This window comes from Pleurodeles waltl, chromosome 11 (genome assembly GCF_031143425.1).
Source record: "Pleurodeles waltl isolate 20211129_DDA chromosome 11, aPleWal1.hap1.20221129, whole genome shotgun sequence".
NCBI lineage: Eukaryota > Metazoa > Chordata > Amphibia > Caudata > Salamandridae > Pleurodeles > Pleurodeles waltl.
Window position 1 is genome coordinate 152,934,362 of NC_090450.1, and position 27,992 is coordinate 152,962,353.

The following is a 27,992-nucleotide window of genomic DNA, read 5'->3' on the forward strand; positions in this document are numbered from 1 at the left end:
AGCACCCTAGTGCTCCAATAAAACGAATACGTCATTAGACAGATTGCTGCCTGATATCACTCCCTTCCGACCTTACAAATGCCAGGGCAACTGGTAACTCGGGAAGAGGGGGCAGAAACTCCCCTGTTTACATGATTTTATGGCGCAGCATGCGGAAATCAGAGGTTCTTCGCCGATTTTTAAATATTTTCCCAAGAAGTGCACCCAGAAACTTTGGGTACTTTCAGCTGGTGAAATCCTTGAGTGATACTTGGAACCTTTCAGTCCTCGTAGGGCTGGTAACTGCTGCATAAACAAGCACTGGCAAAGCCAAAATGTCTCTCCTGTGCGAGGGATTGCCTTTGTCAATGATTTTTATAGACATGGTGGAGCCGCTCATAGTCGAAAATAACAAATAAAACAAAAAAGAAGCTCTACAGCACTTTTTTTTATGCTGGCGGGAGAGGACATGACAGGAAGCAGCATGGAGTGAGAGGGAAACAACAAAGAGGGGACTAAGGGGAGCGCTATAATGCAGCCAGGGTCGCAAGGCACATCATAGCCCATTTTTTTTGCGGGAGGGAGGGTGGGGTGCCACAAATGGGCCGGGAGGAGGGGATCAAAAACATTATGATGTAGCCAGTGGTGTCTGAGTCATAGTACTTTCTTATGGCAATTGGGACCAGCAACTCAGATAGGTGGAACAGTGCTTAATTTGTGAAAGAATGAGTGCCGGGCCCAAAGTTTTGCTCAGAAATCCAAGGCCAGCACTTTTGAAAGTCTGAGTGCCAAATACTAAGGCAATACAGTCTTGATTCCATCTCATGACTCTTCAATCCACCAACCAGATACTCCCTGCCTCTTGGTCTCACTTTTACAGGTTGTTTTTCTTCTCTGCTTTTTTCCTTTATCACTGTTTTTCTGGCTTTTTCTTACTTCTAATTTCCCTCTTTTGTTTCTCTCTCTCTTGCTATGGGACAAAGTCTCTAGATGAAAAATAAGTTCAGGTCCATAAAAAAGAGTGTCAGTTGGTACGACCTACAACCAAAGGCTCATTTTAAGCTATGAGTGGGAGGACGAGAGCTGGGATCAAGGCAACACAACTATAGAGAGGGAGGGTGCAGGGGCAACATGGACAGAAGGAGGAAGCAAGGTAACATGGGCAGAAGGAGGGGGGAAGTGCAAGGCAGCATGGACATCGGGAGGGACGAAGGTGGCAAGGGCAGCACAGACAGTGGGATGAAGATATGGGACAAAGGCAGTAAGACAGTGAGAGGGAGGCTGTAAAAGCTCCACGGGCAGCAGGAGGGAGGCATAGGAAACACAGACAGTTGGAGGGAGAGATAGGGCAAAGCCAACACAGAGTTCAGAAGGAGTGAGGGCGGTGAGGGCAAGCCAACACAAAGAGGAGAGGAACATGGAGGGGGAGTAGTACACAAGTGTGAGAAAGTAGCCTCTTTCTAGCCTTGTTACCCCCACTTTTGGCCTGTTTGTGAGTATATGTCAGGGTGTTTTCACTGTATCACTGGGATCCTGCTAGCCATGGCACAGTGCTCATAGTGGAGACCCTATGTTGTCAGTATGTTTGGTATGTGTCACTAGGATCCTGCTAGCCAGGACCCCAGTGCTCATAAGTTTGTGGCCTATATGTGTTCCCTGTGTGGTGCCTAACTGTCTCACTGAGGCTCTGCTAACCAGAACCTCAGTGGTTATGCTCTCTCTGCTTTCCAAATTTGTCACAAACAGGTTAGTGACTAAATTTACCAATTCACATTGGCATACTGGTACACCCATATAATTCCCTAGTATATGGTACTGAGGTACCCAGGGTATTGGGGTTCCAGGAGATCCCTATGGGCTGCAGCATTTCTTTTGCCACCCATAGGGAACTCTGACAATTCTTACACAGGACTGCCAGTGCAGCCTGCGTGAAATAACGTCCACGTTATTTCACAGCCATTTACCACTCACTTAAGTAACTTATAAGTCACCTATATGTCTAACCTTCGCCTGGTGAAGGTTGGGAGCAAAGTTACTTAGTGTGTGGACACCCTGGCACTAGCCAAGGTGCCCCCATATCGTTCAGGGCAAATTCCCCGGACTTTGTGAGTGCGGGGATACCATTACACGTGTGCACTATACATAGGTCACTACCTAGGTATAGCGTCACAATGGTAACTCCGAACATGGCCATGTAACATGTCTAAGATAATGGAATTGTCACCCCAATACCATTCTGGTATTGGGGGGACAATTCCATGATCCCCCGGGTCTCTAGCACAGTACCCAAGTACTGCCAAACTGCCTTGGTTTCTGCCCTCCTGGGGTCCATGCAGCCCTGGCCCAGGAAGGCAGAACAAAGGATTTCCTCTGAGAGAGGGTGTTACACCCTCTCCCTTTGCAAATAGGTGTGAAGGCTGGGGACTAGTATCCTCCGCCAGCCTCTGGAAATGCTTTGATGGGCACAAATGGTGCCCATCTCTGCATAAGCCAGTCTACACCGGTTCAGGGATCCTCCAGCCCTGCTCTGGCACAAAACTGGACAAAGGAAAGGGGAGTGACCACTCCCCTGACCTGCACCTCCCAGGGGAGGTGCCCAGAGCTCCTCCAGTGTGTCCCAGACCTCTGCCATCTTGGAAACAGAGGTGTTGGGGGCACACTGGCCTGCTCTGAGTGGCCAGTGCCAGCAGGTGACATCAGAGGCTCCTTCTGATAGGCTCTTACCTTTCTTGGTAGCCAATCCTCCTTCCTAGGTAGCCAAACCTCCTTTTCTGGCTATTTAGGGTCTCTGCTTTGGGGAATTCTTTAGATAACGATTGCAAGAGCTCATCAGAGTTCCTCTGCATCTCCCTCTTCACCTTCTACCAAAGGATCGACGCTGACTGCTCAGGACGCCTGCAAAACCGCAACAAAGTAGCAAGACGACTACTAGCAACCTTGTATCGCCTCATCCTGACAGCTTTCTCGACTGTTTCCAGATGGTGCATGCTCTGGGAGTAGCCTGCCTTCACCCTGCACCAGAAGCTCTGAAGAAATCTCCCGTGGGTCGACGGAATCCTCCCCCTGCTAACGCAGGCACCACAAGACTGCAACACTGGTCCTCTGGGTCCCCTCTCATCCTGACGAGCGTGGTCCCTGGAACTCAGCAACTCTGTCCAAGTGACTCCCACAGTCCAGTGACTCTTCAGTCCAAGTTTGGTGGAGGTAAGTCCTTGCCTCCCCACGCTAGACTGCATCACTGGGTACCGCTTGATTTGCAGCTGCTCCGGCTCCTGTGCACTCTTCCAGGATTTCCTTCATGCTCAGCCAAGCCTGGGTCTCTGACACTCCTTCCTACAGTGCCCAACCTTCTGAGTTGTCCTTCGGCGTCGTGGGACTCCCTTTTCTGACTTCGCATGGACTTCAGTTCACTTTCCTTCCAAGTGCCTGTTCAGGTACTTATGCGTGTGCTGTCTGCTTCTGTGAGGGCTCCCCGAGTTGCTGGGCGCCCCCTCCGTCTCCTCTTCCAAGTGGCGACATTCTGGTCCCTCCTGGGCCACAGCAGCACCCAAAAACCTCTACCACGACCCTTGCAGCCTGTTTGCAGTCTTTCTGCGTGGGAACACCTCTGCAAGCTTCATCGCGATGTGGGACATCTGTCTTCCAAAGGAGAAGTCCCTAGCTCTCTTCTTTCTTGCAGAACTCCATGCTTCTTCCATCTGGTGGCAGCTTCCTTGCACCCTCAGCTGGCATTTCCTGGGCTCCTGCCCACTCTCGACACTGTCGCGACTATTGGACTTGGTCCCCTTGTCTAACAGGTACTCAGGTCCGGAAATCCACTGTTGTTGCATTGCTGGTGTTTGTTTTTCCTGCAAAATCCCCCTATCACGACTTCTGTGCTCTCTGGGGGTAGTAGGTGCACTTTACACCTACGTTTCAGGTGTTGGGGTGGGCTATTTTTCTAACCCTCACTGTTTTCTTACAGTCCCAGCGACCCTCTACAAGCTCACATAGGTTTGGGCTCCATTTGTGGTTCGCATTCCCCTTTTGGAGTATATGGTTTGTGTTGCCCCTATACCTATGTGCTCCTATTGCAATCTACTGTAATTCTACACTGCTTGCATTACTTTTCTTGCTATTACTTACCTAATTTTGGTTTGTGTACATATATCTTGTGTATATAACTTATCCTCATACTGAGGGTACTCAATGATATACTTTTGGCATATTGTCATAAAAGTAAAGTACCTTTATTTTTAGTAATTCTGTGTATTGTGTTTTCTTATGATATTGTGCATATGACACCAGTGGTATAGTAGGAGCTGTACATGTCTCCTAGTTCAGCCTAAGCTGCTTTTCCATAGCCACCTTCTATCAGCCTAAGCTGCTAGAAACACCTCTTCCACACTAATAAGGGATAACTGGACCTGGCACAAGGTGTATGTACCTCTGGTACCCACTATAAGCCAGGCCAGCCTCCTACATTGGTTGTGCAGCGGTGGGATAAGTACTTGTAACTACTTACCACTTTGTCATTGTGTACTTTTCAAATGAGAATAATATACAAAACAGTTCAGTGTATGTACACCTAACCAAAAAGGTTTGCTTTTGTCCTCTCAAACTTTTTACAAAGTTCTGAAAAGTTTCTCTAAACTTCTAAAAGTTTTCTAAAAAGTTAGAAAAAGTTTTTTCTCTGTTCTCTAAAAAGTTCTGAAACATTTTCTTCCATTTCACTATCTCTAAACCTCCTACTATCATGTCTGTAGAAGATTCAACTCTTAAAATGGTCAATACTACTTATGACAATTTGAATTACAAGAGCCTAAGGAGTCTCTGCTTAGATAGAGGTTTAGTGATAGGAAAGAACCCTACAAAAGAGTTTATTTTTAACATGCTTATTGTAAACGATGACTCCCAAGCAGGCACATCAAATGAGAGGTTAATAGAAGGTTCCCATTCTGACTCAAGGGATCTCCTTGAGGGCTGTAGGGAGGGTTCTGAACAGTATCTTCCCCCTATCAGGACACCCAGTAATGTTGGTAGTAATGGAGGTTCCCATCACAGTAGGGAAGTCTTTATACCTAGAGGCCATGTTACCAGGGTCCAGTCAAATAGGGACAGATCCCCCTCTGTTGTTTCAAACTTGTCTTCTGTGTCCAAGCATTCCCAACCCACCCACCCTGAGGATAACTTGTTAGAAAGGGAACTCAAAACATTGAGGGTTGAAGAGACCAGACTGAAGCTTAAACAGCAACAGCTGGCCTTAGATAGGGAATCCATGGACATTGAGAAGGAGAGACAGAGGTTGGGGTTAGAACCCCATGGTGGCAGCAGCAGTATTCCTGATAGTAATCCTGTTAGAGAGCATGATTCCAGGAATCTGTACAAGATAGTCCCCCCTTACAAGGAGGGGGGTGACATCAACAAGTGGTTTGCTGCACTTGAGAGGGCCTGTATGGTACAGGGGGTCCCTCAAAGGCAGTGGGCTGCTATTTTGTGGCTATCTATCACTGGAAAGGGTAGGGATAGGCTCCTTACTGTAAGAGAAAGTGAAACTAACAATTTTACAGTTTTGAAGGATGCACTCTTAGATGGATTTGGCTCAACCACTGAATAATACAGGATTAAGTTCAGAGACACCAGAAAAGAGTCCTCACAAGACTGGACAGACTTTGTAGACTGTTCAGTGAAGGCCTTGGAAGGGTGGTTACATGGCAGTAAGGTATCTGACTATGAAAGCCTGTATAATCTTATTCTGAGAGAGCATATCCTTAACAATTGTGTGTCTGATTTGTTACACCAGTACTTGATAGACTCAGATATGACCTCTCCCCAAGAATTGGGAAAGAAGGCAGACAAATGGGTCAGAACAAGAGTGAACAGAAAAGTTCATACAGGAGGTGACAAGGATGGCAAGAAGAAAGATGGTGAGAAATCTCAGGATAAGCATGGGGATAAGGGTAAAACCAAAGATCATTCTTCAAATCCTAAACACTCTTCAGGGGGTGGGGATAAATCAAAGTCTTCCTCTTCTTCACAACATACACACATTAAAAAGCCTTGGTGCTATGAGTGTAAAAATAAAGGGCATTGGCAAGGGGATAAGTCCTGTCCAGGTAAACCCCCTGAGCCAACCACCACTAATACATCAAACTCTAGTGCCCCTAGCAGTAGTGGTAATAGTGGTGGGACTGCTGGCAACAGTCAAAGTAAGGGTGTAGTTGGGTTCACTTATGGGTCCATCATAGAAACTGGGGTAGTCAGTCCCAAGACAGTTTCTGTCACACCTAGTGGCATTGGCCTTGCCACACTGGCTGCTTGTCCCCTTACAATGGATAAGTACAGGCAGTCAGTTTCAATAAATGGTGTTGAGGCCCAGGCGTACAGGGACACAGGTGCCAGTATCACTTTGGTGACTGAAACCCTAGTGTCCCCTGAGCAACACAGCATTGGACAACAGTACAAGATTATTGATGTCCATAACTCCACTAAGTTTCTTCCCTTAGCTATAGTTGAGCTTAGTTGGGGTGGAGTTACTGGCCCTAAGCAGGTGGTAGTGACACCTAGCTTACCTGTAGACTGTCTCTTAGGTAATGACCTAGAGACCGCAGGTTGGGCTGAGGTAGAGTTTCATACCCATGCAGCCATGCTGGGTATCCCTGAGGAATTGCTTCCTCTCATTTCAGCTGAAATGAAAAAGCAAAGGAGAGGAACAGGCCTGAAAACTCAGGATCCTTCTCCAACAACAGGTAAAAAGGGCATCACAGTATCCCCTACCCACCCTGCCATTCAGGATACCATGCCTGTGGTAGGAGAAACCACTTCTGGGGTGGTACCTGTACCAAGGGAACCATCAGCTGGCACAGCTGTACTCCCTAAGGTGGAAGTACCTCTCTGTGGGATAACTAATATTGGTGAGAAAAAGTCCACCATTTTAGTTAACATGGAGGATCCCTCCAACCCTCCCAGAGAAACTTTAGTGCAGCAACCCTGCACTGCCTCAAAACACTTAGGACAGCAGCCCTGTCCTAGTGTGGAGCTCATAGGACAGCATCCCTGCCATGCTCCAACTCAAGAGAAACAACATCCCTGTTCTCTCTTACAGCCATATGGACAATGTTTTTGCCCAGCTATGGCTTTACTGAGACAGCATCCCTGTCTGGCATTCTCATCACTAGAAATAGGTCCAGTGGACAATTCCCACTGTTCTAAACTAAAACTTACTGATAGGAACTCTGAGAATATATCTTCACATTGTTGGTTAGCTAAAAAACTTCAAACAGGGTGGTTTACATCCCCACAGGGAAGTAACCATATAGTGGATGATAAAGGGAGTAACCAGTCTATTGCAGAGCTACTCTCCACTTATCACCACTTACACAAAAAAGACTCAACTGGCCAAGGTTAGACTTATTGTCCTTCGTTTGGGGGGGGGGTTGTGTGAGAAAGTAGCCTCTTTCTAGCCTTGTTACCCCCACATTTGGCCTGTTTGAGAGTATATGTCAGGGTGTTTTCACTGTATCACTGGGATCCTGCTAGCCAGGGCCCAGTGCTCATAGTGGAGACCCTATGTTGTCAGTATGTTTGTTATGTGTCACTAGGATCCTGCTAGCCAGGACCCCAGTGCTCATAAGTTTGTGGCCTATCTGTGTTCCCTGTGTGGTGCCTAACTGTCTCACTGAGGCTCTGCTAACCAGAACCTCAGTGGTTATGCTCTCTCTGCTTTCCAAATTTGGCACTAACAGGCTAGTGACTAAATTTACCAATTCACATTGGCATACTGGTACACCCATATAATTCCGTAGTATATGGTACTGAGGTACCCAGGGTATTGGGGTTCCAGGAGATCCCTATGGGCTGCAGCATTTCTTTTGCCACCCATAGGGAGCTCTGACAATTCTTACACAGGACTGCCAGTGCAGCCTGCGTGAAATAACGTCCACGTTATTTCACAGCCATTTACCACTGCACTTAAGTAACTTATAAGTCACCTATATGTCTAACCTTCACCTGGTGAAGGTTGGGTGCAAAGTTACTTAGTGTGTGGGCACCCTGGCACTAGCCAAGGTGCCCCCACATCGTTCAGGGCAAATTCCCCAGACTTTGTAAGTGTGGGGACACCATTACACGTGTGCACTATACATAGGTCGCTACCTATGTATAGCATCACAATGGTAACTCCGAACATGGCCATGTAACATGTCTAAGATCATGGAATTGTCACCCCAATACAATTCTGGTATTGGGGGGACAATTCCATGATCCCCCGGGTCTCTAGCACAGTACCCGGGTACTGACAAACTGCCTTTCCGGGGTCTCCACTGCAACTGCTGCTGCTGCCAAACCCTCAGACAGGTTTCTGCCCTCCTGGGGTCCAGGCAGCCCTGGCCCAGGAAGGCAGAACAAAGGATTTCCTTTGAGAGAGGGTGTTACACCCTAGCCCTTTGGAAATAGGTGTGAAGGTTGGGGAGGAGTAGCCTCCCCCAGCCTCTGGAAATGCTTTGATGGACAGAAGCTCAGAAGAAATCTCCCGTGGGTCGACAGAATCCTCCCCCTGCTAACGCAGGCACCAACAGACTGCAACACTGGTCCCCTGGGTCCCCTCTCATCCTGACGAGCGTGGTCCCTGGAACTCAGCAACTCTGCCCAAGTGACTCCCACAGTCCAGTGACTCTTCAGTCCAAGTTTGGTGGAGGTATGTCCTTGCCTCCCCACGCTAGACTGCATTGCTGGGTACCGCGTGATTTGCAGCTGCTCCGGCTCCTGTGCACTCTTCCAGGATTTCCTTCATGCACAGCCAAGCCTGGGTCCCTGACACTCCTTCCTACAGTGCACAACCTTCTGAGTTGTCCTCCGGCGTCATGGGACTCCCTTTTGTGACTTCACGTGGATTCCAGTTCTCTTTCCTTCCAAGTGCCTGTTCAGGTACTTTTGCGTGTGCTGCCTGCTTTTGTGAGGGCTCCACGATTTGCTGGACGCCCCCTCTGTCTCCTCTTCCAAGTGGCGACATCCTTGTCCTTCCTGGGCCACAGCAGAACCCAAAAACCTCTACCGCGACCCTTGCAGCAAGCAAGGCTTTTTTGCAGTCTTTCTGCATGGGAACACCTCTGCAAGCTTCATCGCGATGTGGGACACCCGTCTTCCAAAGGAGAAGTCCCTGGCTCTCTTCTTTCTTGCAGAACTCCAAGCTTTTTCCATCCAGTGGAGCTTCCTTGCACCCTCAACTGGCATTTCCTGGGCTTCTGCCCACTCTCGACACTGTCACGGCTATTGGACTTGGTCCCCTAATCTTACAGGTACTCAGGTCCAGAAATCCACTGTTGTTGCATTGCTGGTGTTTGTTCTTCCTGCAGAATCCCCCTATCACGACTTCTGTGCTCTCTGGGGGTAGTAGGTGCACTTTACACCTACTTTTCAGGGTTTTGGGGTGGGCTATTCTTCTAACCCTCACTGTTTTCTTACAGTACCAGCGACCCTCTACAAGATCACATAGGTTTGGGCTCCATTCGTGGTTTGCATTCCACTTTTGGAGTATATGGTTTGTGTTGCCCCTATTCCTAAGTGCTCCTATTGCAATCTACTGTAATTCTACACTGCTTGCATTACTTTTCTTGCTATTACTTACCTAATTTTGGTTTGTGTACATATATCTTGTGTATATAACTTATCCTCATACTGAGGGTACTCACTGATATACTTTTGGCATATTGTCATAAAAATAAAGTACCTTTATTTTTAGTAATTCTGTGAATTGTGTTTTCTTATGATATTGTGCATATGACACCAGTGGTATAGTAGGAGCTTTACGTGTCTCCTAGTTCAGCCTAAACTGCTTTGCCATAGCTACCTTCTATCATCCAAAGCTGCTAGAAACACCTCTTCTACACTAATAAGGGATAACTGGACCTGGTACAAGGTGTAAGTACCTCTGGTACCCACTACAAGCCAGGCCAGCCTCCTACAACAAGGGAGTCTGCTGACAAAGGCACACCTTGACAGAGTGCTTAATCACAAAAATTCTGATAGAATGTTTAAATATGGACTTCCACTTTCCCTAGGGTCGATAAAATGATTACTACTCATTTGGATGCCAATAAACATCAGTTATTCAGTACCAAGATACCCTTTTAGGTGAACGCGCGCTTTTCAAATACACATGGCATGTTTTAAGATTATTCCAGAACCTATGGGCGTTGTATGTCAGAATATCATCCTAAGGAAATATTGTGACTTAGATTTGGTTTACAAAAATTATTTTTCTTTAAGTATAGATTTTCCGGTAATAACTCAATTGAGGCAATATTTTCATAACTATATTTAGGATATGATATTTTTGTCAGATGATATTTTATTTAATCTACTCTTGTGCTAAACCATAGGAAGTATAGAAGCACATTTAATAGGGCATACAAAATGTATCTTAGTTAATTGAAAAGTGCAAGGCAAAACCATCTCAAACTTTTCGGTTGGAATTTCATCTAACAAGTACTGTACTATGGACCCATTTAATACTGAGAAGAGTAATTAAACAATATGCTGATAGGGAAAGAGAGAGACGCAGGGGGACTTATAGGGGATGTAATAATTGAAGTAACAAAACAAACACGCAATTTCCTATGGTAAACATATAAATGGATTCAGACCCTGTATTGCAACTTCCCTGCCTGCTTTTGGTCTTGTATCATGCTTGAATTTCCCTAAAAGCTGTTGCTTGGGTGACTTCCGTGTGAGCAGCTTTCCCTCAAGTCAATGTGCCTCCTGTTGGTTTCCCCCATAGCTCTGATGGACTGTCCTTCCTGTTGAGGCACCACTTCCTACTCCATTGGTATTTGTGGTTCTGTAGCATTTTACAGATCTACAGCAGGATTTCAAGGCTATGGGACCAAGCCAATGCGATACTGAATGTTTGGAAAAATTATGCACTGAATTCACCCGAGAAATTTCATTGAATTCACAATCTTCAATTGCCCTCCGCTAGAAACATCTAACCAAACATTGAAACAATATTAAATGAAAAAATCCCCAAACCTGGCCACAACATTTGGGAGTATAATGTAGATTAGCACAGACTACAGCACTGAAGGATGGCAGGTGGGATGTAGATGAAAAAACCTTGCAGTACTATATGGTTTTCTTTTCCCCAAGAATGAAAACCAGTATCAACTGCAAAGGGAGGGTATGGGTAAAATAATTAATGGGGTTAAAGGCCTTTTATTGCAACCTGTGCTTGGCATTGGCTGCAAGATGCCACAATAGCTTCATAGGAGGGATTAACTTGGCTATTATGAAATCGAGAGTTCCTGTCTATTATTATATACAATTATACTATTAAAATGCAACAAAAAACTCAAACTACAGTTGCCTAGATCTTGAACACTTTCTTGTTACAATGTTTTCATTATGTTTACGCAACAGTTGCTGGCATGAACTGTGCAAAACATAGGCAAGGGAGGACATAAACGACCTGCGATTGATACAAATCAAACATGGCATCAATGCCATTTAGTCGTTACATTTCTGCATATTTGTAGCCTATAGAGTAGATAAAAAGTTTCATAGCTTTTGAGCAATCCAACAACGAAAGCATTCGATAAAGTCTCCTTCGATGTGGACCAGTGATTTATGACGGCCTAGTGTCTGGGAGAAATTCCAGTGTTTGCACTTACTGTCTTCAGTTTTGAGTGTCCTCAGACAATTTTTAATCTTTCCTGGAAGCAGGCATGCTGGCGTCTGCTCCTTCTAATCATTAATCTTAAAGCGTACGAGTCTGAAGCTTGTGCATGTTTATGCACCAGATAACAACACACTTGCTGCTGCCATTTTGTTGCTGACTTTCCACTTAATTGGTAAAGCTATAATTCCCACTATGGAATAGTTTGAAACTAAACAGGTAGGGGGTAGCTTGGTCAGTATGTCGGGGAGAGGGATGGGTGTGAGCTTAAAATTTCCAAACAATCACAATGGAACATATTGTTAAAACACTATGGGCACACGCACAAAGATCCTGTTTTGAGACTCGCAAAGAACGAGTCTTAGCGACTCGCAATTTGCGACTCTCAAAACCGGATGTACACCAGTGTCAATGACACTGTCTGCGATTCACAATTGGGTTGCAAATGACCTACCTCATGAATATTCATGAGGTAGGTCACAATTTGCGGCCCCATTGGGAATTGCGGCACTCACAGGGATGGTGGCCTTCTGGTGTCAGCAGACCACCATGTTTGTGGCTGCTTTTAATTAAAGCAATATTTTTTTTTTTAAATGCAGCCCATTTTCCTTAAAGGAAAACGGAATGCATTTTGAAAACAAAAATGAAAAGTTTTCTTTTCATTTTTTCAGAGCAAGCAGTGGTCCGTGGGACCACTGCCTGCTCTGAAAAAATGTTTTTGCATGCATTCACACGGGGAAGGGGTCCCATAGGGACCCCTTCCCTTTTGAGAATGGGATAGCACCAATTTGAAATTGGTGCTAACTGGGATTGTTTTGCGACCGCATTTGCAGTCACAAAACAATCATACATAACATTTAGATTTTGTATTAGGAAGGGACGCCCTTGACACACCCCTTCCTAATACTGAATAGCAAAACCCAAACTGCGATTTGGTAACAAGTTATCGAATCGCAGTTTGGGCTTTGTACATCCCAAAAAGCATTTTTCTAGTCGCAAAAACGGGCCGATTCTGCGAATCGGCCCCTTAGCAACTAGGAAAATGCTTCATACATCTGGCCCTAAATATGAAAAGAAAAGCAGGACGTGAAGGGGGTATTAAGGAGCAGTGGAAAGAGAGAGAAACGTGGATTGCTTAAGGTACTTAAAACACAATATTTCACAAACAAATCAACATTTTTAAGGCCTTGAAATTATAGAGGAGTGTGTGTGTGTTTTGCGAGTGGGGGCATGTAAAAAACACAGGTGAAATCTGACAGCCACTTCACATTACCCGACTGAAAGCACTCGCACCCAACTATTTAGTACATAATACATGTTTTAGGAGGTGTAACACCCCAAACACCCCTCTCCGGAGCTCTGGCCCTGTAAACAGGGAGTTATATATGGTTAATGCAGATAATTAAAAGGGGTCGTTGTCAAACGTTATCTGAACCCTTTGTGATATGAATGAATACTTTATTTCAATCATTCACAGTTAACAGCTTAGAATAACTCTAATTCCACCTATTTCTACCTTTATGGTCAGCCGGAGTTTATGAAGGGTGACTACTGTATGAAGATGGGTGAGATCACCATACTTCTCCCACCAGCAACATTGTTCAATTAGTGTGGTCTCTTGAGGAAAATCAGGTAAAACCTTCTATGTCTGTCTCACCATTGTATGTCCTCTGACCACTTCCCTAAAGTTCAGTACGGGCACAGTTTCAGGTCCGGGACATCTGTATGATACCTTAATGGATTCTGGGTGTTGTAGTCCTGTTTTACGTCTATTGAACTAATCAGACTCTCATACCTAAATATAATTGTTTGTGAGTGAATTGTTCAGGACTGTAGACAGTGTTTGTAATGGCCTGGAGGGAGGTCTCCACCTTATTTTTTATGGGAAATCTGATATGCAATCACAACTGCCCCGCCTGAACAACAAAATGAACTTGTCACTTAACATCAGACAGGGACCTGCCCTTGCTGTATAAGTCAACCATGCTCCTGCAGTCTCCAGGCTCCTTAGCGTAGCAATGATGCAGTGTCCCCTAATGTTAATGGGACCCTTTACTCCCAGCTGGACATGAAAATACTGTTATAGTTAGGATGCAGTGGATCCTAATAGCCCTAAACCTTGGTGCCACAGCACCTGCTACACTTCTGATAGATACACTCCTGGCAGCCTTCGTTTACAGTAGCTCGTTTAAATATATATAAGAACACAGGTGCCTTGATATCAGTGTACAAGATTCACTGCACTCTGTTCATTCTTTTAAAATATTCTAATCTGTCTTCATATCTGTGTTTTAAACCAGAAAATGAAACTAATCTGTGGTCCAGCTTGTACATGTCATGCATTTGTAGTAGGCAAAGGTTTCCTTGCAGTTTCTAAAATAAAAAAAAATACAGAACAGGAACTGTCAACACATTATAGAGATTAAGACAGCATGTTTGGAAAATGCTGCAGTGAGTTTCAGTTCAACAGTCCCAATGCCAATAAACTAGCTTGTTGGATTAATGATTATGCTACACAAATGTAAAGTCTGACCAAAAGTTGTTCAGAGAGTCTTCTGGTCTAAATGAGTGTTGATCATTGCCATACCATGTGTGCGAGAGGGGTATATATGGATTGTAAGTATATGGTATTTCTATGGCGCAAACCTAGCTGGAGGCACACACAACAGTGTCTCTTGCTTTATTGTGGTAAATCCCAATGTGCACTGAATGAGAGTCCCTGTTCCTGACTTCCAACCAATAATGCACACTTTCAGGTGCTGTGAGAACTCAAACACTTAAAAATATGCTCATGTTTCTCCTGTATTCCAGTGGCCATCTGCCCTATTTCAGGCCATGATAAACATTACCCAGATGAGGTCCTTAACTACTTACCGACATGAGCCTAAGAAATTTGAGTGATGATCACATCAACATTCAACATATGAGTATGTGAGAATGGTACATTGATGTGCTAAAGAATATGTAAAACTTGGGTTTTAAGCAAACTATGGGGGTATACACACCACCAGGCAAATCCTAGACCTACTGTTCACACAGAAGACCAAAAGAAGGAAAACCGACAATCTCATTGTTCAATTCAAGTATGGTCAGACAATTAATGATAACCTTTGTTCTTTTTAACAAGATAGTGCTGCTGGTTCTTCCCACAAGACCTTGTTGCAAATATGGATTGGACATCTTGATGGAATAAGTCAAAGCCAATTTCAAAACACTCCACAATACTATCCAGAACCAGTGAGCAGGGACAAATGACCAAGAGGACTGTCAAGAAAATATTTACGCCATGATAACTGGAACACTGGAAAAAGTAGCCTCTCTCAGAGAGAAAAGGGGATAAGAGCATCAAATCCTGAGGGGCTTTTCAATTTGAAGTGAAAGGCAAGGAAAGTTAGTTTTTTTCAAAACACTCTCACCTTATATTATGGATCTTATATATGCATCCGTGATCCAGGGCATAGTGAAGGAACACTGGAATTGGTAGAAACCCTATTTGTGAGAGCGATCAACCCTAAAGTGCTAGCAGCCTAGTTGATTTTGTATCTCCTTTGAGTTCGCAAAATCCTGGAAACAATTATAAGACAAATGCAGGAATTTGTAGACCATACAAGCTGCAACAAGACTGGCAATCAAAATGTGTGCCTTTGAGAGGGAAATATGTTGGCTCAGCCCAAATATATGATCACACCAATCACAGGCCTTAAAGTCTCAATAGAGATACCTATTGAAATCAATCTGCTGAAAATTAAACTTACAGTCAGTATGCTCTACATCCCAAAGAACAGTGACAAGCAGAGTCTTATGGAAGGGGCCCTGCTTTCTTCCATTAAAATTGTTCACATAATTTCTGAAGATCCACTTACTAGCATCTTTTATCCAATTTATCAGCACAGTCAACTTAGAAATACAGGTGGAATGTGAGCCACAGCAAAGTAAGTACTGAAACAATTCTGATGTCTACATGCAGCATGTGAACCTGTGACATAATCATCATCTTATTCTTCCTCACTAGTAGTCTCAAGTGTTGAGGGTATTGAGAACACCATAACAAGTACATTAATAATACATCTGTATTGCTGTTATCTAGAGGTGAGACAAGCACTCTTTAAAGCATGGTTATAGAATATTGATAAAATTGCACATCTGCAGATTGATGATCAATAATTCAAACATTTTTACTATTGTCATGTACCGTTAGTATACAAGCCAAGATCTCCAGTCCACATGAATGGATAATTTCAAGGCCAATTATGTTCTTGAAGTGACTTATGAGGCGGATGTCTTAACTAAAACCGTAAATGATGATCATTTCCCTCTCCAAAATACTTTTTGACATTGAAGGATTGTGATTGAACAGAAAGTGGTACATATGTCTGCCTATTGCTTGTCATAGGTGATGATCCGCCCAAAAAATAATGACATGCACTTTTTATGAATCATTCACTGCAACATGTTTGTGTCATTCTGTATTCTTTTCTTATTATTAGCCATTTTATTGGTACTTCATTATTGAACTAGGAAGGATGAACAGTTGAATTAGTCCTCGCTGATTATGACCTTGTGCCATTCAGCTTTCAGAAAAGGCTTTACTATGAGCATATTAACCGCCCCTCCTAGCTACAAACAGGGCTAATCCCCGTAGCTGAAAAAAGGATATACATAGAGAAAATAAATAAAAAACAAAAGCTATTTTACATGCATGCACTGTACGGCTGAAATGTATTGTTATGTGTTAGAGCACTGTAACATGTTTTGCTGGTGTCTGCCAGTGATACCCGTGTGCAACAATACACTTGAATATCTGATAAAGAAACAGTGATTTAAATGATGCCCACAAATAGTGATTTGAGAGTTTTCCAAGGAACCCAAAAATGGAGACATAAAATAGAAGAGCAAACACTTTGCTCCTTATTATATAGTTCCTTGATAGTGTACTAAAATAGCGTATATTAATTTTAGCAGCTAATCCAAACATGAAAAGGATCTATTGTTAACTGAATCATACTACCACATAATGCATATTTCAGTATTAGCTGTTTATGGTTTCACTCCTTTACAAAATATTCGAGCATGCCAGCTCCTAGGACCAATGTCCCAGTTGTAACCTTACACCCTTCCATGGAAAAAGGGCATTAATTCATGGCATTAGCACAAATGATGTGCAATAATATTGACAACACATGTACATTTTAAGAAACATCTTCCCCGGAACAACAAATTGCAGTCAGTGCTACATTGACTTAAAGTAAACTGCTGTAGTGAGGAAGACATCACAAATGTATAGGTCAATAGTGATCGCATGATACATTGCTGGCATGTGCGGCATGAACTTTACATGGATTATAATGTTTCAGACAACACAGGCCTTGCTATGTATTACCACGGTCACTGTTTGTGCACTGAGTGCTCCGGAGCAGTGGTTCCCAACCTGTGGGCCGGGGACCCCTGGGGGTCCGCGAAGCCTCCTCAGGGGGTCCGCGACTGTTTAAAAAATGTAATAATATTAGGTCCCAGCTATCAGTAATGACTTAGTGGGGGTCCCTGGGCTCCAGGATTGATAAAATGGGGGTCCACAGAAGTCAAAAGGTTGGGAACCACTGCTCTGGAGCATGTGATGAAATGGGACGAACCAGAGAACAGGCCTGCTTATTATCTAACAAGCACCTTCAAATTGTGCAAACTAATAAAGCATGCACTTTACTGTAGTGTTTTATAGGGCTCACGTTAACAGGATGGAGAAAGAAAAATTTCCATTTCCAACAGACACCGCAGTTGAAATGTGGATACAGGAGATGACCTTACAGGTTCTCTGTGCACCCCCTGAGCTGAACCCATCTCACACAAAAAGGTACCTGTGTTAAAAGTGTTTTTGGTGGGGTTACACAAGAAATAGTTACTGGAGGGATGTGGAAATACAGAGTTCTACCTTTGTGCCTGGCTGTATAACAAGGTGTATGATGACTTGGTACACATAGTAAAACTAATGCAAACATGGTATTAGATTACTGAGTTGTATCTATCTCTATCTCTTCTCTAAATGTGTATACTACTCGCTGAGCTGCTCACAATATTTACAAGTGCTCTTAATCATAATATGTGAGAGTAATGCAAAATTAATAATTATATCGTATAAAATACCAATACTTAGGTGTATACTCATTTGTGATATCGAGATGGAACACTATTATACCTCCTACAGTTGACATATTCTGACAGCTTTCGTCAGATTCCAAAGACATTTACCCATAAGAGCACACATCAGAAGGAAGACATGGCAGATGCCTGCCAGTTTTGCTCTTATCTGAAAAGGTTGCAGTTTCCTTTTGGAGCCTTAAGAAAGTTACAGGGTGGGACACCAATAATTTATGGGTTACATGACACTACTTGGTGTGCCATGCCCCATTTGAGTGCATCTATCATCATCACTGTTTATGTCCTTCCAGGTACAAAAATAATATCTTGGCCAAAGCCTATTTTAAATAGTCATTTTCAGGTGAAACTCAGGTAACAGGAACAATTCCTTGATCATGTTGGGGTGGAGTCCATCTGAGATATCACATTTTTAAAACTGGCGGTAATAATAGTCAACCCCTAAGTGTAATGATTCTCTTAAAACATGCCTCAAACATGATATGAATACCACCATCTACGGTTGCTTCTTGTATTGCAGAACCAAATTACTCTTGATTAGAGAACATTAGAATTCTTCGTGCACCTCTGCATTTCTAAAAGAACCAAAGCCTCCGATATCCAATTGTTTGAAATATTTGGATCAATAGCACATAGCAGATAAGGAAATGCACCCAGACTAATGATATACTTGACAGATTACTCACCCCTATGAATTACAAGCACAATTCATTGGTATCACATTAAAAGTGATTTAATATGTAGATTAGAGTGCTTCATAAAAGGACATCTAAACCAGGGTCACCAAAGTAATCAGAATACCCCTTTAGAACTTAGGACCCTGAAATGTGGAAATACCTGAGCCAGCTGCCTTCCACAATGCTTATCTGTTCACAGAAAAACTAACAGCTAAAAGTAGCTGGCATTACATCATATTGCTTTTGTGGTGTATGTTGTTTACAGTTAATCACATACATGAGGCAAGGCCAAAACCAGCTAAAACATTAGAAACAATAAGCATAGTCAAGGACGTGAAAGTAAACCTTGAAACCCAATTCCTGCTCGTAGAACTTCACCTCGAATGCTTCTCACCACAACTGACTCTTTGTGTAAAGTCACTGGGATCTTTACCCATCAGATACCCACCCTTCAAGATGCACATTAAAATAAAATCACATACAACCTATGTCATACAGTAAATTCATAAAATGAACTAATCCTGTCTTTGACCCAATTTCTAAGTCACAGACCAAGCCTTTGTCCCGCTCCACCTTGATGGTGACAATGTCCATTGGATAATTCTGTTAAGTGAGATGGCATATACGAGTTGTAGTTGCATGCTCTTTTTCTCCAGTAGGTTATAAGGTGTGGAGCCAGAGCCATGAATGCCCTCTCGTGTGCACGTCACTAAGTGAGTCTGTATAAGAGAGAAGCCCACTCAGTACATTTCATCACTGCAAGACAGTAAATTTTTCAAGATAGATGACACGAGGACACTGACCAGTCAACCCTTAGCAATGGAAAAGGCAAGAGTGTGTGAGAATCTGGGTTAATAACTATGCCTGCTTTAACTTATAGGACAATATCTTATTACTGAGAGGTATTTTGTTGTGTTCATAAGAGATCGTAATCTGGAGGTCAGTCTTGCCCAATCTCAAGTTACACACGCCATAGCTAGGCAAAGAGGCATTGAAGGGCTTCATGATCTTATCGTCATTGGATTCAATTAGAGTGGCTAACTCAGGGAGTGTAGGATAACTGGTGCAGTTCTAAGCGGAGGAAGTTTAATTTCTGCTTGAGAACACTGCAGCTAATATTGATAAAGTTGTTGGGGGATCAGGGAAGTGGCTGCTGAGCGTGGAGTGTATGCTCTTCGAAATGTGAAAAAAGTTATTTGAATGATTTATTGGCTTTGACAATTCAGCTATGTAGGCTGATTTCTTTGGCCTTTTACATAACCAACTCACATGTGGTTAGAGTTAGATTTGGATATCCTTCAGCATCATTTAGGAACCTCTTTTACTTTGCTTCCGTTAACTAAGGAACATTTCAAGCCTTTTTTGCCGACAGATTTACTGATCTTGGGCCTAAAAAACTTCAGGGTTTCCATGATAATAAGGAATGGGTCAAAACGTTTTTAAGAACATCCACAACCCCAGTTATCCTGCATCCAGGGGGAATAATGGAGAAGGAGAAGACTTGCTGAAGATATTCATTAATGCATTATCACAATTTCAATGCCAGGAATGGACCACCACTTAGTATTTTGTACTAGAAAGGTGGCAGGTTGGAAAGTCCATCACCACACAGGAGTGGTTCTGGGTACTATCCATCAATAAGACTGAGTGGTAGGTGAAACTATGGGCTGCTGCAGGGGTGATGTGATTACAAAAGCAATCCATGACTTTCTTGTCAGTTATGCATAAGAGTTGGAGTGGTCACCCACCCTGAAGCTGAGGTTCCCACTGTTCAGGAATAGCTTGATAGGGACAGCAGCAGCTGAATCACATAATTGAGCTGTATTGGGAAAGTGGCTACAAGTTTGTGGTGGGGACAGTTGTCTACACCTAAGAGGGAGTTATGAAGCCTGCTAGAACCCCTGAGCACTATGAAGCATCATATACAGAGCTGGTGCTAGGACATCAGTGTAAACTGTGATGACATGTACAGTCACTAAAGAAGGACTATATGGCTTGTGTGTCTTGCCTGAAAGTCTAAATATCACACTTACCACATAGTTTCCGATGAATTTCATTGCTTTCTCACCAAACACTGTTCATTGTTTCAGCAAGTAACTAATATAAAAAGGTTTCTAATGAATCCCCCAAAACTTTACATGATTATTTATCACCCCCTCCTCCTGAAGCAAATCCGACTGATCCTTTCCCTGTGAAGCAAAAGGCACATGGTTACAGAGGAAAACCTCAGTCTGTAATACTTTAAGGTTAGATATAAAGGCTGAGATCTGCAGTGTAATGTTTTTGCCAGTATCAGAAACTAATTCCGGAAACAGAAGGCCAATGCAAAGCAATTGTAAAGATATGATGAGCAAAAACAGCTTCCTCCTAGAAATGACAACCTACGTGCCTTTTAGTAGACAATATACTACAACTCTAAATGTCACACCTCATACCCTGATTTAAGAGCTTCATGAAGGATTTTCAGCCAAGCAGCAAGGTACAAGAAGGAAGTGTCAAATATTTAAAGAACAACCAGCTCTGCCTTTGAAATAAACCTAGAATGATATTCCTGTATATGTAAAAGTTAATGCAGAACGAATTATGCTGTTTCATTAAGGATACAGACTGGGTACTTCAATAGGAAATAGGGTTGAACTTAAATGATGATCTCTTTCACAGCATTCTTCTCTAGCTGAGCTGGAACAGACTTGCATGAACGCTTCAAGGCATGATATATATAGAATATCGTGGTTTTTACCCTGAAGTAGTCTTGATTCTTTATCTCACACTCAGGACACATGTGCACTGAAATACATCATTGAGGTGCACCTACAAATTGGTTCTGACTAAGAAATTGCTCTCTTTGCCCACCCCGTTCTTGTTCTGGCCCAAATGGGACCAGTAACTACTAACTTAGCAGTCATGAGGGTGATGCATAATCACCTAAGACACTTCCAACTTTTTTGCTGGTTTCATTCTAAGCTCTTTCTCAGGTTTCAATCAATTGGTCTCTGTGAGTGCCGCTTAGTTACGTGAATTTTCCTACAACCCTGACCACCCCCTAATGAAGCACATGAAGAAACTGATTTCCTGAGAGTAATACAGATTTCCCCCCTCTTCTGAGCACTACTGTAAGTTTAGCATGGGGGCTCCAGTGGCGTACATTTGTGCTTTGTGTCCAACATATTTTTGAACACATAACAAATATCTCTCACCCACTCTCTCCATTCGTTTTTTTCTGTGACATGTCCATCTCATCAAGATGTATGTTTCTCTGTTTGCCTCACTGTGAGTAGAATGTTGCCACTGTTCCATTATTTCCTGAAGCCAGTACCTAGCTGCTGTTGGTGATCCTAGTCGATGCTTTATAAAACTTTCACATAAATAAAATTCACACAGGACAATACATTTTGATCGAACGTATGCGTTTCCCAGCATTTTGTCAACAGGTAAAGATTGCAGCGATGGCAGGTTTGGAGGCAACAACACTGCACTTGCTAGGAAGGATCTGCTGGTGTAAACCAAATTATTGTGGGCTGGATATACTACTTTTTCAAGCAATGCAGCGCAGCAACCAACTTTGTTTCACTGCATTGTGCAAGGAAGAAAACAGTTTGCAAAAACATATCAACTAAGCTTGACCGGTTGGTCCTGTCATCTTCCGTGCTGGTGCTCTAATTATGCTACCTCGCCCCAACACACAGACTCACACCATGGTGCAAAGGTGAGTAGGTGCTCTCCAGCCTAAGATTTGTCCTGAAAGAATACCTTTCCATTTCAAATGCCTATGGCTAGAATAGTTTTAGAAGGATTCCCCACATTGGATGTGTACTGTGCACTTCAGCACAAATGCAGTGCATGGTTTTTTTTAGAAATGAAAACAAGTCCCTTGTTAACACTTGCTTCAAGAAGGCTTTAGTTTTTTACGCAATGACTGGACAGGCTCTCTTACTAGATTGGGCTTTGTGTCAAAATCAGGGACAGCCCCTTTGCAATGGCAAAAGAGCATCGCCTCACTTCTGAAAGGCAGCAGGAAAATAAAATGATAATACAGCTGTTGTATTATCATTTTATCTTTCCCGTCCTCCTCCACCAGTCTGTCGAATGAGGATGGCGGGGCCATGGTCATCAGCAGTGATGATATTTATACTTTGCTGGTGCCATTTTAGCGTCAATAATTTTGATGCTAAAACGGCACTGAGCTAACTCCATATTTAGATTTTGAAGCTAGGCACATCTAGCGTCAAAACATTGCAGTTAGCGTAATGTTGTGAATGCGGCAAATTACCTTGCGCTAATTAGAAGCAAGGTAGGAATTTCCATCCACAATATGACACTAACCCCTACCTCCTTATTTATACTCCCGTGCAGAAACGACACGCGCAGAGTAGGCTTAGCACCATTATTTACCGCCTGGGTCAGACCAGGTGATACCTGTAGACCCATGGCCACATACAAATAAATGGGCCAACAAAAGCCCACCCCAAAGCCCCAGCATGACTTCTGTCTATACTAAGTCAGGAGTCTTTTTTTGTGTGCTAGTGCGTCAGAAAATGGCAATAGGTTGATTAGCGGCATATTTATTGCAGTTAACCAGCCTAGCGTAATTTCTGACCCACTCGCACCTTTTGCCCTACCGCCATACCCACCGGTTACCATCTTTGTTTTATATGCTAGCCTATCCTTAGCACTGGCATGCACCATTCCATAGATATGACACAGTGCTGGCCTGTGCGAACCCCCCACCCGCATGAACCCCTCTCTGCGTGACCCACCCAGACCCACCAAGCGTTATTCCTGGCAGCCTCCGGTGGTCAACACCTATGAGTTTTTGCGCTGATTTGCACAAGTAATGCATCTATAAAGGCCCCTTGTTGTAAAGCGATGCAAAGCAGACCAAAGAGCTTTTTGCATCTGAGAAAATAATACTTTTCCAATGCTTATAGTAAATTCCAATGCGTTGCTTTGCATCCCTTTATGCCAGCTCACAGCCTTTGTAAATCACCTAAATCCTCCACTATACAAAAGCCAAAAATATTGCTTTGTCATTTCTCTCTTGTGATGTAAATACTATCAGTGCATCTCACTAACTAAATTGCGACTGTGTATCACTGAATAAATACCACCAAACCTTCATTCAGCAGTATGGACAAAACAGTAAAAGTACATTGACTGCTTCCATGTTAATTTGCTTGGGTGCCCTTTACGCAACATTTTTGTTCCTAATTTAAAAATATATCTTTACTTAAAAGAAATACTGGTTTTAAATAATTATACACAACTCACATATTTTATGTCACCGAAATAGCTTGGCATTCAGATATATAAAAAAAACACACACAAATGGAAAATCGTTGTTACTTCATTAATCAGATGTGGCCACAGTTTCCATCTACCAAAATAAAGTTTCAATGAAATTACACTCTCACTTTGGTATTTCCTGTCCTGCGGTTTTTATCCAGGCAGGGCACAGGATACAGGAAGTGAGAAATATTATCCTTTATTTAGATATGAATTTAATGTAAGCTTAGGGGGCCATGTATTCTATGCACGGAATTGCGTCACTTAGGATGCAAGTACAATAAAGTGATGGGAATATTATAGGGCTAATAGTAACATGCTTGTTGTCTTCCTCTCGCAGCTGGTACTGTCTGAGAGAATTAAGTAATTCGAATTTTCTCCAAGTACTTTATTGTATTTCATCAGATACATTATACATTTATTAATTTATTCCATAATGAATTACATTAAAACAGCTATAGGTCCTTGGGCCCAGATTTGCTAAACCCTTTACAGCGTAGGCCCATGTTTACGCTGAAAATTGCGTTATTTAAGCTCGCAGTGTATCAAGAAACGAATATGTGAGAGGTGTGGTTAGTTTTAATACTGGGTAATTGCATGCCACACCTGTGACCAATTATGTAGTAGTAAACTCCAACCACGGCGCATGGACGTTGATTCACTAAAATGCCATCAGCAGAAGTGACATCACACTCTCCTTGACATTATTGAGATCACAAGTAGTGGCATCATGTGACCTGTAACTCCAATTTTCCAGGGAGGTCATGTCGCATGACCTTACCCTGATGACATCACTATAACTGATATTGTGGAAGTTCCATGGTAACTTCATGAATTATATAACAAAGCAACACATAAGCATGTCTATTTTAGACACCACCTATGTTAGGGAGCTGACATGATCTTTGCAAGTTCTTGGGCGTAATAATAGCCGTGAATTGTAGCAAGCAAGTGAGGCAGACCTCTTCTCAGAGGGTGCAGGGCCTGCCCCGGAAAAAAAAATCAAAAGAAATGGGGTCGAATAGTGCATTTTGGAGCAGAACACTCACATAAAAATGTTTTAAAAAGCTATAGGCTCTGAAGGGACGCTCCTTAAATAGTCAGGTTATTTAATTGAGTAGCCACGCCAATGAAACCTGACACTCCCCAGGAGTTGGCCCCACTTTTCCAAAATGTGCTCTGGTGCTCCCATATGTAAAAAATGACCTATATTGTGCCAGGACCGGATTTTCATTTTGGGTTCCAGCTTAGGCCAAATATTACATTCAACATATGAAAGACAGAAATTTGCCTTTAATGTCATCCATATACCATTGGTGACCCTTATGTGAAAAATTACCTTACAACGTCAGCACTAGCCTTTTGTCATTCTGGCACCATCGTCCTCCTTCATGACAATAATAACCTCCATTGTGTTAATGCAAGCATTTTACCACGAATGCCACCTTCCCAAGTATTTCCTTCAGTACTTTACTATTATGCCAAGAACTTCCTCAACTAATAATTACCTCACATATGCTTGAATGAGTATTTTACCATTATGCCAAAAATGTCCTCCAATCTGTCGGCATTTTGCCAGAAGGTGTCTGGCCAGGATTACCAGCACCAGTATTTTCCCATTGGTGCCTCCATAAGAACAAGAATTGACTTCACTATGCCAGAACAACTGGGAATCAACACAAGCATAATACCACATCCCACTCATGCTTATTAAAATTCAGTCACTAACCTCATTCTCACTCACTCACTCTTACTTATTCATTTTCACTAACTTGCACTCACTCGTTCATTGCATCCCACTGTCTTCCACTCACTCTTGCTCTTCTTTAATAGTTCTAACTCCCCTGCACTTATTATCGCTCACAGTGACTCATACAGCTTCACTTATTTACACTGTCACACTCAAATTCACTCTTACTATGACTCAATCATATTTTCTCACTCATATTCACATGCACTCTGTCTTACACTCACTAACTCTTTTTTCTCAATCGTCCACTGTCACTCACTCATTTCACTCACATTGATTCTCACAATCTCTAACACTCCCTCACCTTCATTACTTTTCATTCACTCACTTGCAGACACTCTTACCCTCACTCATTCTCTGACCTTCTCATACTCACTTACTGACACTTAATCTTACACATTATTACGCCTAATTACATGTCACTTTCAAGCATTTTCACTTACACACACACATGCTTTCTTTCACCTGCAATCATGCACCCTACAGATATATATTTTTTTCATCTTACTTCAGCTACAACTAAAATCTCACTACAGCTGATTGAGCTCCATTTTTTACTACACTACATAGTGAGTGATATAATATTTCACTAGTGATGTGCTGCTCCCGTGTTCCTGGCACGATTTTGCCACCCCTGAGGGCAGGGATAATGAAGAAAATGCCTCACACTGTGAAAACCAGGGCTCACAGCTTCGACCCATGGAGAAAACTAAATGACGTCCACGCCATGGTGTGGGGAACTGAGCAGATCAATGGATGGTTTAACTTCAAAGTTTGTAAACGCTCACAAACATATGAATTTGTTAGCATTCACAAACTCCTCGCTGACCCTTTCCACCCTGGATGTGCTCAGAAATTTGCATCAGCAAACAAGTGGAGTGGCTCCATTTCCAGAGCAAGAAAGGGAACAGAACAGGCCAAAACTTTGTGGAGGAGGATGGGAAGAGGTTTTCACCATGGAAAAAAAAGAAAAACATGTTGTTGTTTTGCACAGAAGACCGCCTTTCAGCGGTACATACAACTCCACATTGAGGAAATATCAAACAACCTTGCCAGTAGTATGGCAACCTGCAAATGTTTCAGCTTTCCAGGTGTACCACTGGGAATGCTTATGAATTCCTTCACCTCTTGCCATTTTGCCCGTAGATATTTAGCATGCACATTCCTCAATGTAATCCATTGTAAGTCATTAGCTATGTGTAGCTATGGTGGGGATGTGTTGAGGAATAATAAAAAAAGCGACGGTTGGTCAGTCAAAGCAAACCCAATCTGGAATAAGCCCTGCATTTTAAAACTCTGCCAGAGGTCTCTAACATTAAGGACCAAAACTAGCAACGTCCATGTGCACAGCAAAGACAGTTGCACAATCATTTCAGTGGCACACTGAAGACACAAGATAACAAAGTGTGGCAGTGAAACAGAGCAGGTTTGAAAATCTGGTCACAAGAACGCCCTCCTTCTAATAAACATTACCATCAATGGTTTCCGCATTTGCTCCAAGACTATGTTAGCTTGGCTTTTTCCAAAACAGCAAAGGTACCCAAGCGGAGTCCCTTCATTTTGAAGCTTAATGATGTAGTGGAAATAGTTTTTAAATAAACCAAAATATGAATGCTAATACCAAATGAGCTCAGAGAAGCACACCTAAGTAAAACTATACATTAAATCAATTACAAACCACACATAATCTATGACATTTTGACCATACTGCCATTCTATAAACTGAATGTTCTAGTATCTCTATATCAATGGCGAAAACGTAGCCTGGGTCCCTTCAACGTCATAATTGGAGGAGTTGATATGGTCGAGTGGTGGAGCTGCTGATTCCAAATCCTAAAGACCTGGGTTCTAGGTATGACTTTGCTCTTTATAAAAAATATTGCTGCATACTGGCAAACTACTTCATCTTCCTGTGCATGAATATGTAGTTTAATTAGGTAAATCAAATAGATATTAATTAAAAATACTATACCATACATTGCAGTCCAATACCATCCCAATGCATGTTCTCACTTCCCTTTCTATAACCTGCTTGCACCCAGACATCAAATACTGTGGTCTTTTATGTACTGCAGCTCATGCTGGAGTTATACTTGCTACAGTAGAAAACTTGTTCCAGAGGAGCACTTATGCTACCACACTAGATCAGGTACATAAACGTAATGGTTGTTCAACTGTTTCTACTGCGCCAGTGTCACCCCAGACTCATGCAAAGTAACATCTTCCAACCCCTGTATAAGAATGGAAACCCAGCCCAACTGAACAACTACAGGCTCATTGCTTTATTTGACATAGAACAAAAAATATTCGTGTCATGTTTATTCCAGCACTTACAAGCATAGGCAAGTGACACATTATGATACCATGAATACAAACAGGGTTCAGACTAGGCATTGAGGCACTAAGGAACTTAACAGCAATAAGCATCTTAGTAGAGAAGGATAAACAGAGGAAAGCATGGCTGTTTGAGTGTTTGGTAGACCTTAAGTCTGCCTTTGACAGG

At 42.7% G+C, this 27,992-nt stretch overlaps 1 protein-coding gene across 1 annotated transcript in view; it reads right to left on the reverse strand.

Moving 5' to 3' along the window:
* ARHGEF26 (Rho guanine nucleotide exchange factor 26) overlaps nucleotides 1–27,992 on the reverse strand; it is a 380,358-nt gene that overhangs the window by 279,294 nt on the left and 73,072 nt on the right. The window lies entirely within an intron of this gene.